The sequence below is a fragment of the Lemur catta genome, chromosome 10 (genome assembly GCF_020740605.2).
Source record: "Lemur catta isolate mLemCat1 chromosome 10, mLemCat1.pri, whole genome shotgun sequence".
In the NCBI taxonomy this organism is placed as follows: domain Eukaryota; kingdom Metazoa; phylum Chordata; class Mammalia; order Primates; family Lemuridae; genus Lemur; species Lemur catta.
Window position 1 is genome coordinate 58792631 of NC_059137.1, and position 12457 is coordinate 58805087.

The window sequence follows — 12457 nt, forward strand, 5'->3', positions numbered from 1 at the left end:
GTGTTACTGAGTGGACTAAAGGGCATAATTCTATACTCATATAAAATGCTTAGCATAGTAACTAGTCCATAGTGCTCAATAAATAAAATTGTAAATCCCTGACATTTCCAGTTGCAGCTATTCGTGTGTCAATATGATTTTAGCAACATTACTATTAACTTTTACTTTTGTTCCTGCTTTTTCTGTTAAGTAATTACTGCATTGTTACCATTTTGCTTTTTTTTTTTTTTTTTTTTTTTGAGACAGAGTCTTGCTCTGTTGCCCGGGCTAGAGTGAGTGCCGTGGCGTCAGCCTAGCTCACAGCAACCTCAAACTCCTGGGCTTAAGCAATCCTACTGCCTCAGCCTCCCGAGTAGCTGGGACTATAGGCATGAGCCACCATGCCTGGCTAATTTTTTCTATATATATTTTTAGTTGTCCAGATAATTTCTTTCTATTTTTAGTAGAGACGGGGTCTCGCTCAGGCTGGTCTCGAACTCCTGACCTCGAGCGATCCACCCACCTCGGCCTCCCAGAGGGCTAGGATTACAGGCGTGAGCCACTTCTATGTTACTTTTTACAGTCTTTGAGTCATATGTGTGTTGAGCTTGCAATTCCTGCTGGGGTGTGGTGTGTCCCAGTGAGTCCCACTGGAGTAACTGTAAACCTAGCTCTTCTATTCGGTTATTTCCGCCCCTGTGTCCCATGCAGTGGCTGTCCCTCTCCCTCTTTGGGCCACTTGCCTGCCTTCAATACTTGACTCTTTCTTCTGTAGGCACCTCATCTTACCAACGACCCTGTGAGCTCCCAGGAGGCAAAGCCGGTGTCCTGAAGCTCTCTCGTTTCCTTCACAGCGTCGGCACAGGCCAGGACACCACGTAGATATTCAATGACACCCGAGCAATGACTCGTTTCTGTTGCTCTTGTCCTGATGCTTTTGTTTCCTGGAAAGTCACTAACAATTCCCGTCTTTAGTCACCTGAAAATGTATCTCTCTTGCCTTGCATATCTCTTCATCCCAACATACCTCAGTGACCTACCCATCCACCCAGTCGTCCCACTCAGAAACCAGGCGTCACCCTGAGACCTCCTGATCACTCAGGATAGCCTGGGCTGTGCTCTGACGATGCACCAAAACGCCTTAACTGAACTGACTTAGTTTTCATTTAACTCCATACATGTTCATCATGGATCACTGAAAGGTTGATAAATATTTTATATATGCCTCCTAACTATAGCCCGTGAGGCAGAATTAGCCTCAGAGACCCCCGTAACTGCAAGGAGCGGGGAAATTCAGGGATCAGATGGAATTTCAAGTGACCCAAATGCTCAAAGTGTCTGCCGTGTTCCCCTGTACCCCAGCTCCCCACTCTGACCAGTCACCAATGCCTACTCACTGTGCTTTCCCCACTTCTGTAAAACATGCCCGTCCCTTTTCCAGCCCCAAAGACGTTGCTTATTTCAAGCCCTCATCAGCATTGCCTTGACAGTTGACCCAAACCAAAGCTCCTCTACCTTTATCAGACATAATAATCTTCTTAGAACACAAATCAAATGATGTCAGTTCCGCCTTCCCTTGATCATTTTAACCAATTCCCCATTATTTATAGGATACCTCTCTTAGCATGACCCACAAGCCCACCTTACATCAGCGCTGCCTGCCTCTGCCATCTCGTTTCACACTGCACATGGGGACGTGGCCAAGGATCAAGAGGAAGCTGAGATCCCGCCCACCTCCACTTGCCCACCCTTGATCTCTGGAGGCTGCACCTTCTGGAAGAAGGGGTGCCCATTTCTCTTGGGGCAACTTTTTCTAACTCAGATAAATGCACTATAGCCCCACTAAACTGCATTCACCCAGACAGGGGAGCACTTTTCTATTCCACACAAAAGCTTTATATTGGCTAGCAGTTCAGACTTCTAGAAGTTCTCCAAATCCAACATCCCATTTCTCACCTCCAGGTATTGACACAGGCAGTTCCTCTGCTGCCCAGGCCCACCCCACCTGACCCACCCTGCCGGCATGGTAAGTATTTCTTAATCCTTGAGAACCCTTCTCAGATACGTCCGCACACATTCCCAGCCGGAGGTAATCATTTCCTCCTGGTCTTAATCTGGATTCCTCCAAAAGCAAGCCCTGACACAAGGATTGGGTGCAGGCAGTTTATCTGGGGGGTGGCCCCCAGGAAGCACAGGTAAAGGAATGGTGAAAGTGAGGTCGTAAAACGAGAAAAGCCAGTAAAGTATGTTAATAAGGAAGTCACTGCTGTCTACAGCTGTGGCTCATTCCCACCAGCGAGCCTTTGAGAAACCATGAAGAATATGCTCACCAAAGAACATGGAAATTGGAGTACATATCCCCTGACTCCTGTCCCTCATTGTCTGAGGGTTTCCTTGAAGGGTCTTAAGTCTGCAGCACTTCCCGGCTCCCCTGTACAAGCTGAGCAAGCTCCAAAGTGCTGGCTAAAGCCATGAGGTCAAGATGCAAGTACGTGAGGTTGCACTTGACTCTGCCACGTGGGCCATCAGCTCCACACCTGCAGCCCCCTTCCTTTCCCATCAGAAATGGCTGAGTGGCTTTCTCAGCCTCCTTCCTGCCTGTAGAAGTTTAAAGAACCAGTGGCCTCTTTTCATTTTGAATTATCTCCACTCATCTTAATTTGATTTAATATGATTCCTTTAAAAATGTATGTATTTTATGTATCAAACTATATTCTACTCCACTGGGCAAATGCCACATCCTGATTTCTTTTTGAGATAAGGCTTTTTCTATTCTGTGCCAGGTGTAAGGCCGCGGTGGGACAAAGCCCTTAAGATTCTTAAGAAGCTCTGCTATCAAGCAAAGAATGCTTAAGAGGCAATGTGTTTGATATATTTTCTATTTTTTACATTACTTCAGACAACAGTGTTGCCAAATGTCTTTTTCTTTTTTCTTTTTCTTTTCTTTTTTTTTTTTTTTTTTAGAGATAGGGTCTCACTTTGTCACCCAGGCTGGAGTACAGTGGTGCTATCATAGCTCACTACACCCTCAAGAACTCCTGGGCTCAAGCAATCCTCCTGCCTCAGCCTCCCAGGTAGCTGGGACTACAGGTGTGCACCACTATGCTCAGCTGTTTTTTTTCTATTTTTTGTAGACACAGGGTCTCACTATGTTACCCAGGATGGTCTTGAACTCCTGGGCTCAAGTGATCCTCCTTCCCTGCCTGACAAAGTGCTGGGGCCAGTGGTCAAGAAGAAAGGCCAGAAGCGAAGTGGGAAGAGAGAGGAGATGTTGGAATCTATGAGGACAAACCTCAACCCCCAGGACAAACGACAACCCACATCTGTCTCTCATCACCCTTCACCCCAAAGACGCAGTTTCCTCTCCACTACGTGCAGGTGCTTCTGTCTTGGGAGGCTGAAGGAGGAGATTCTGCAGGATCTGCAAGATCTGCGGGCTCAGCTGCTGCTCGGAGCCAACAAGGCAAGCAGCAGATCAGGGATGACTGTATGAGCTGCAGCTGTGCCTGGGGGACACTTGCTGCCGCTTCAGTTCCACCTTCCAAATCTCACGCAAATTTCTCTTATAGTCACCCCTACCTCAGAACTACCCCAAGAGAGGAACCTGGGATATAGGCCCCCAGTTTAGCTAAGTCAAACTACAAAACCTACAAAGCATAAAACCACCACAAAAGCTCCAAGCTCATGGTTCTTGTTTTACATAAGGCATTTAATAAATGTCAAATATTTATTTACATTTTTACCACCTTGCCCAAAGCTTAGCACATAGCAGGTGTGGCAAAGATGTTTGTTCAACAGAAACTCGGTTTATATACCACATTGATTGTTATGCCTCATTCTCTAAAACATTTTCCCCCACGTAAACTCTTTCTTTTTGCAGAGAGGGATGAACCTTCTGCATCAACCTAATATTTGATTAATTTCCCTCCCCCGGGACAGACGGTTTGTCGCTTAGAAGGAAAGCACTCGACATTCTACTCACCCCAGGAAACAGCAGCATTAAAATCCATTTGAACTTAGCAGTAAGAAGAAAGATGAGCTCATGGCATTGCCATTTTCCATGGGGCCTCCGCGAGGGCAGGGTTCAGGCCTCAACACTTTCTCCTCATTAGCACTTCAGTCCCGTACTCAGCTCCGGCCCCACCTCCTGACCTGACTCAGACAAGGGGAACTGAGTGATGAGGTGATAATGAGGAGAAAATGTCCTGCCCTGTTCTGGGTCTGGCTGGTACAAAGCAGGGCCACAGGGATGAGACAGTGCGTGGGTGTTTTTAAATCTTTCTTTATTTGGGAAACGGCATGATGAAAATCCATCATCAGAATGAAGAAGAGGAAGGAAGAGAGACTACGGCAGCCATGAGCACAAGTAAGAGCGGAGGTTAAAATGTGCTGCCTGGGCTCACTGGATACACTCAGATTCTTCTTGTGATAGGTCTCTTAGAAAACCCTAGCATAGCTCTCTGCTGCCCAATACTAACTACATGACTATATTAGAAAGGGAGGAAGAAGGAAGGAAAGAAGGGAAAATAGGCTTCCTCCAGGAGATAACAGGTAAAAAGAGATTTTTTCATGCCCCAAGCCATAAAGAGACCCCAGTCTCATGCTATTTATTCCAGCTCTGTTCCAAACTGTTGTTTTTTTTTTTTTAATAAAGAAGTTCACAATTGCTCTTTCAACAGCACTGATTCTCCAAGGTTTGCAGGATGCCTACTAAATTCAAGTGCTTTCCCAGGCCCTAGACCCAGGCTTGAGAGGAAAGTAACACAAGAAAAAAAAAAAAAACTCATGCTCTTCCCAAGATGGCTACCCCTAACGGCATATGGGGCTGATAGGCAAGAAGAGGGGAAAATGAAGTTTGGGTGTGCAAATAGCAGTCTCTGCTACAGCCCTGAGAAACACTTTCAGAAAGGCTCCCGGATGAAAGAGAGGCCCTCTACCTCTAGTGCCTCTTGGCCAGTCTTTGGTTCTGTTGTGCTGTTTTTCCCCTTCCATATTCACACCCCCTCCTTACTAATCCCTTTCTCTCCCTACTCCTCACTGACCTCCATCCCAACCGCCCCCCCCCCCCCCCCCGTTACTTCCAAGGTGTTCAGACCTTTGTTGGACTTGTCAGCAATCAAACGAAGCAGAAACATTCTCATGGCCCAATTCGTAGATGAGGAAACAAAGGCCCAGAGAAAATAAATGACTTGCTCAAGGTCACCCATCTAGTTTGAAACAGAATCAAAACCAGAGAAACCAGGACTTTGGACTCTTAAGACTTCTGTTTTTCCAGTTCTTCTGAAAGTGCCCCCACCCACTACTGTGTCTACATGGGTGGGGACATGTTAAAGGATGGACAAGCCTTTTCTCTCACCCACTAGTTGTCATTGGACTATGGTTCTTGAACATGATATTTCTTCAAGACTGTAAATGTGTGTCTCTAGGTTTATAAGTTGTACTACTAAAGAGTTATGATCCCATGGGTGACACTCTGAACCCAAGAACACCCCAATCCTGAAGCTCTGGTAAAAATTCCCAGATAGCTCTAAAAAATAAATTATTTTTCTCTGTTTTGACAGATAGTGTATCTATTGTGAGTGGTTCACTAATTTATATATTTGTTCATTGACTGTGTTAGCATCCACCACTCTTGGAGCCAAAAGTATCTAAGGTTCCATATTCAATAGTACAAGAAGAAACACAATGAGTGATTAAGACATGGTCCTGTCCTCAAGGAGTCCACAATTATAGTTGGGAAGATGTCTAAATAGACAAATTAATTCTTGTACAATTCAAAATGGAATAGATGCTCTCAATGACAGAGAAGATTACAGAAGATGAAGCAAGTATTTCTGCAGAGGGTAATTAGAAAAAAGGCTTGATTGAAGAAGTGGAATCTGAATGGGGTCCTGAAAGATGCATTAGATTCTGGTAGACAAGGATATAGGACATATTCTTTCAAGCAGAGAAAATATGCTAATCTATAGATAGAGACCTTTTTTCTAATCAAATGGAAAAGCAAATGTTGCAATTTCGTGGTAGTATAATGGTGTTGGGAAATACAGCTGGAAAGGCATGATATGAGAAGCCTTTAATCCCAGAGTTTGAGGTCTGGAATTTTTATCATAGACAATAGGAAGCCATTAAAGGTTCCTGAACAGAATGATGAAACTATAATATTAAAACAAGTGTAAAAGCCAAGAAGATAGAAACAGATACCAATATGATTTCTACAAAAGTGTAACCCTTTAAATTCTAATAACTATGTCATGAGGTTGTAAATAGAAAACAAATCTGAAATACAGCGATGCTGGGAATGTAACCTGGAGAAAGCCAGATGGCCATGCAGACTTGTCCCCAATGGCATTGGAAAATCTGCCACTTAGAAACCTTGGAAAATCCACCACTATCCAGGGTCCAGCGCCTGATACTCTCTGCCTTGCAGACTCAGTACTTTGGATCTTCTCTCCTCTCAGAGTGGCCTGGAATCAGGAACACCAGAATGCCATTTCTTAATTCACAGTTAAAAATAGAAATGTCCACCTGCATAGGTCAGGATTTTCAGTTGTGAACAGTAAACCTACTGTAGCTAGTTTAGGAAACAAAAGAAAATCATTAAAGATAACGGAAAACTCACAGAATTTCCAGAAACTCAGAACCAGTGAATCAGGCTCAGAGACGCAACAGCCAAGAAGAAAACCCAAATGCGGGATCACTCGCAGGTCCACCCTGCTGTCACTGTGGACGCAGCACCACAGCGCACCCGGTGGGCACAAAGCGTGAGACCCTGACTGTGGCATCCACTGGACTTGGCTGTTAGGAGCTTTGCCTCTGCTGCCCCTGAAGGCTCAATTACTTCCTGCCGTTCTCGCTGTAAGGGGTGGATTCCGAGTGTGACAACTTCATCATGTGGCCCATTTCACTGGCAGAACCCGGTTCACATGCCTGGCCTTAGCATCAAGGGTAGCTTCAAACTTGAGTTCAAAGGTGAAAATCTCAATGAGAAAAATCACCAAAATATAAGATGGAGTCCAAAGGATGTAGGGTGTCCCTGATTATGAGAAATGCCCACTGCACAGCACGACCTTGTGATAGGCTTACTTTATCATACCATCAGAAGGTTCCTGTTCAACAGAAAACTAGAGAATGAGGAAGTTATGTATATGACGGATTTTTCCATGTCATTAGGCTCCAGCAACCTGTAGAATTCACTGCCACAATGCGATTGTTCAATAAAGTATCCTGGCATTCACTAGCTACAAAACTTCACGTGCAGTGATGGGTCAAGGGAGAAAGATGAGTAAATCCAAGTTAAACTAGGTTCCTACCTTCAAGGAGTTCACAAAATAGTTGGTAAAATAAGCAGCAAAACAATTCTAAGCAGTAGCAAGGTCTAGAATATGACTGCCTGTAGGTGATGGAGATTGAGAAAGTTGAGAAATGCAGAAGTTTAGATCATGGAGGGTCGATAATGTAGATACTGAAGACACTGAGGGCAAGAGCTGGTGTTGAGAGAAGAGGAGGCCTGGACTTAGAGGTGGAACATGGGGACCTTGGAAGGCACCAAGTAGGGGATGGGAGACTGGGGTATAGGCAGCATGCAGAGTTTTCAAGAGAAGAGGGGTTGCTCAGTCATGACAGCAGAACCAGAGTCCGGAAGCAGCAGAGAACAAAGAAAACGTGCACCCCAACCCAGGCCCAGGGTAAGGGCATTGGGCCAAGGGGAAAGGAGTCTTCCAGATGAAAAGAAGGGAAGCAGTTTTGGAAATGGACATCTGACATTCAAGTGAGAAAAAGAGACAGAGGAGCATCTGTGGAAAGAGGCAGATGCAAGGTGTTTGCCCCGCACAACATGTGCTCCACAGCAATGCAGGAAGGAACACTGCCCTCCTTCTGCCTTCTTCAGTGACATTGCTCTCTCTTCCTTTATTTTTTCCCTCCCAAGTATGCCTCCCGGGGCCATGTCCGTACTTTTACTTTCCTCCTGCAATCCACAGAGCTAGTATAATCTTTCAGAACTTAGTCTAAAAAGAAGAAAGAGCATTTTTCCTATTAGCATGTACATCTCTCGGGCAAAGAACTTGAAATCACCTTCCACATGCCGAAGTGAGTCCAACTTTGACACCTGCTTTCCCAAAGCACCAGTAATAACCTCGAATCCCTGCAAAAGCTATAACTTTAATAAAAAACAGGTCACACATCAAACACCAGTATTGCCAGAACATGCAAGCACACACGTATGCTCCATCACCAATAACTCATAAAAGAAAATGAAATCTCCAACAGTATCCTCCCACCAGTTTCTTGAAGAAATTCCCTGGTGAAAAAAGAAGGTAGTGTCCAAATGCCCTCAATACTCCAGCCATAATGTGCATGTTTCACAGTTTTCATGGATCTAGTTCTGATCCACAGAAAATAGTGGGAACATGCAGCCTTTATCTCATTACCGAAACTCAGCTGGAGGATGCGTGACGTGGGGTGGTAGGAAAAGTACACACTTGGAGTCAGACAAGCCAGGGTTCCAGTCCTAGCTCTGTCTTTTACTGGCTGGCTGACTCTGGACATTTACGTCTTCTAGCTCTGTCTCCATTCCCTCCTCTGTAAAACGGGCATAAGATGCCTACTTCACAGAGTGGTTGAGAGAATTAAACAAAGAAATGTGTGCAATGCACCTAGCATAGCAGCAGGCAGAGGGTAACTGACACTAGCACGGCTACTACTTGAGTTATTATTATCTCCATCACCTTTATTATTGAACCAAAGGGTCTACTTAGCTCAGGGTTGAAAACAGAAAGAATCCCTCATGCCCATGCTGTGAGTTCATCTCTAATAGATGGGAAAGCCACCTCCTGTCATTTGGAAAATGGAAGCACTCAGGTTCTGTTGAGCATAATGATTAGCCTCCGAGTGGACAGCTGACAGCTCGCAGAGGGAAAGGGCCGAGCAGTCTCTTAGGAGCCCTGTGTGCAGTTTGACCCCTTCTCACCCTCACTGTTCCCACCTCCCTCTCCTCTTACCCAGACACTTGATTCCTCATTACAGGCGGTTTGAGAGGTTGTGGGGTGTCTCTCTCTCTCCCTCTCGCTTTCTTTCTGGAGAAAATAATGACTGTATTTATGCATCGCCCCTGTAGAAAGTAAAACTGCATGGCTGAGAGGATCCTATCATCATTCCACCCTCTAATGAAAGAAATTGTTTGCAAGCAGATGAAATTAAATTGTAAGCTCTATTGACTTCAACAACAGGTGCCATTTGGGCAGACCCAAAGGGGGCTGTTGAATTGTCAAAAAGATTTAACTCTTCCTGACACGGTGGCATCATCAAATAATAGCTTCCCACGAGCTCTGCTGCCAGAGACGTCACCACTGCAGATCCATTCCACTGAGTTCTTGCCCTGAGATCCTCTTAAACATGTTAATCCTCAGGGAGGGGAAACAGATAATTCAATCATGCTAGGGTGCTAGTGTAGAACCTGAGTTCCAATCTTGGCTGAATTCCTTGGCCAGATTTCCTCTGGAAAATGAAGGAATGCTGAGAATTAGAGCTAGCTCCTAGCATCCTGAGAAGATAAAACGAGAACTTCAAGGGAACACACTTTGCCCAGGACCTAGTACATGGTGAGCGCTCTACAACTCGTGCATCATTTAAGGGACCTCTACAACTCGTGCATCATTTAAGGGATCTTTACCGAGCAGGCTTTCTGGCAAACACTCAATGCCTGGAAAAAGGCAGACTCTGAAACTCACCCTTGAAGATCCCGCATCAGTAGATCTTAGCTGGGCCTGGGAATATGTACTTTTAACAAAACCTCCAGGTGGTTTGTTGAAGTGGGTCAGGTCATTATCCTCAGAACCCATCCTCCTGCCCCACCTGGGGCCAGTCCCTGGGCCTTGCTGGTAGGAGTTCGATTTCTCCCACAGGAAGGGCCTGTGGTGGGGGAAGACTGTTGAATGGTAGAAGGGGTGAATACCAGAAAAGGTCAGGGAAAGAACTGATAAAAGTTCTGAGAGCCAAACTTTGGACAATTTTCCTCCTCCAGCAGGAGATGGTTAGGAGCCTGCTGAGGGTTAACTTGGGTGAGGAACTGAAGGAACAGATAGCAGTCTTCACAGAAGAAAGTGCTTTCAAAAAACCATTGTGCAAATCCCAGACACCAGCCAGCCTTAGGCCCTGAAATTCTAGTTTAAAGTAATTCAGTTCCTGTTCCATTCAGCAGGCCTATGAATTGCAGGCATTTGCACTTCTGTGGTACCTTTCAAGCCAGAGCCTCAAAGCGCTTTTCAAACACAAATGTGTTCAGCCTCATAACCTCTCTGAGAGATTGTGCAAAGGGATAGCCGGGATCACTTCCCTGCCTACCTCAAGGGCAGCCTTTTGGGAGATGGGAGGCTGGAGGGATGAGGCACAAGTTGTTTAACAATCACTTAACCAGGCATCTTGACAACTCCGACAGTGGAGAAGGAGCCACTTGGGATCAGACGTTTCTGGGACACTTTGTCTGAGGCATGGAATTACAGAAATACCTGGATAGTCACCTCTGCCTTTTTGGCTTTAGCTTCTTCCTTGTTTGGCCTGAATAGTGTGTCTGGTGACTTGGCAAACACTGAAAGTTGCCTACCTAATGTCTTCCTTACTTCTTCTTTGTGATAGAACAGCTTTTTTCTAGGGCTAACAGCCCCAGGGGATAGACCATGATTCCTTCAAGCCAAATGACTAATCCTCTTCCATCTTCTCCCAGCCTTCCTTGCAGCAATGGGTGACCAGATAATTTAGGTTTGGCCAATGAGATAGAAGGGAGAATTTGCTGGGGATGCATTTGTCAGAATTCTATGCTCCCGTAACAAATTAACTCTGATACTTCAGTTGCTTAATATAACAAAGATTTATTTTTCTTTCACATTATTTTTTTTTTTATTTTTAACAAAAACTTGTATGGAGCCATCACACAGAAAATCTGATAACTATACAGACCCTGTCGGTAGGAACCATGTGTTTTGATGTGTGTGACTGTCTATGATTGCACTTCTTTCACATTATAATCGTAAGATAATTGGTGGGGAAACTGCTCCACATTCACCTTGGAACCTAGACTGATGAAGGCTCCATCATTTTATAATGGAAACTTTTAGAATCTGTGATCTCCAAGGTCTCCATGGAAAAGCCAGAAGAGATTCCCTTCTTCCATCTTCAAGGATGCTCTCCTCGTAGGCTCCTGCCAATCATTCCAATCACAAATGGATTTCTCCCTAATCTGAGCTGTAATTTGATGTCAGGAGTGTGAAGCACAATTAACCACTGGCAGATTACATAACTTCAAAAGTCTCTTGAGATAAAATGTATGCAAATGATAGTCTCTATTATTGGCCTGATAACAATTCTTCAATTCTAACTTAAAAGAGGAGAGGTTTCCAGACATCGTGTTGCATTTGATCCAATGAAATATTCAAACTAACTTTATATTGCTCGGGTGGTGATTTATCTTCTCTGCCTGGAGCAGAAAGAGGTTTCAGTGCAGTGATAATGAATTTATGTCCTTTCTCCCAAATTGGTTTCTTTTGATTGGAGCGTGAGCATTCAAAACTGTGCAGTCCTTGTGAGAAGGGAGTTGCTCTGGGCACAGAGCAGGCAGTTCGGAGGCTCCTCAGAGATGAAGGTTGCCACCTCCCACCAACCATCGTGTGCAGGTTAGAAGTCACAGCTTACAGGAGTGGAAGCCATTTCTTGATGTCAGTGATATGCAGTGAGAGAGAAATGAGAAAGACCACAAAAGGGGTGGGAAACAAATCAGTGAGCTAATGGCACAGGTGGCTGTGGGGAGGGACGCTGAAGGGGAAAAGAGCAGTAAGTTAACAGGTGGCACCGGCACTTTCAGAAGATGGAGCCCTCCTCGTTAGAACCACCATCTAGGAGTTTTCCACTCTTCATCACATTCCCCCGGATATCTCTGTTTTTCCCAGAGTTGCTTTTGGCTAAGCTGCCTCCCAGAAACTGAGACTCTGCCAAAGCCAGACAAAAAACAGCGAGGGAGAGAGAGAAGGAGAGAGAGAAAGAAAGAGAGTTGTGCGACCTGGTGGGATAATGGCTGTTTTATTCGAATAAGGAAGAAACTGAGTTAATAAACGCCTGCGACATTTAATGATGTAGCTTTCATTTTGAACACATCATTGCTTGATATTGAATCCATCCATTTTGATAATAAACACCAGGACCAGGGAACTCTCGCTTTTCACCCATAGATAAATAAATAATAGGCCCGCGCAGCGCAGGGACTTATTTTAGACGCCGGGAACGAGGGAGGGTTGCAACTCCCCTGCATGTGTTTGCATCTTATGAACTCTATTCAGCCGCATGGCCTCCCATTCGTCTCTCTGGAAATCCAATTTCCCTTTTGCAGGTTCGTCTGCCAGTTTTCTAATTTTCACATCAAACTGCATATTACTCATTGTCAGGCTGGTTGTTCTGGAAGAATCATTAGTCTTAAACCCTTTACCAATAT

The 12457-nt window shown here is 44.9% G+C and overlaps 1 non-coding gene across 1 annotated transcript; it reads right to left on the reverse strand.

Moving 5' to 3' along the window:
* Positions 1 to 10888: 10888 nt before the first annotated feature.
* LOC123646795 lies at positions 10889 to 11038 on the reverse strand. Its single transcript, XR_006738045.1, has one exon. It is a non-coding gene; the product is annotated as a small Cajal body-specific RNA 14 (non-coding RNA).
* Between the last annotated feature and the right edge of the window lie 1419 nt (positions 11039 to 12457).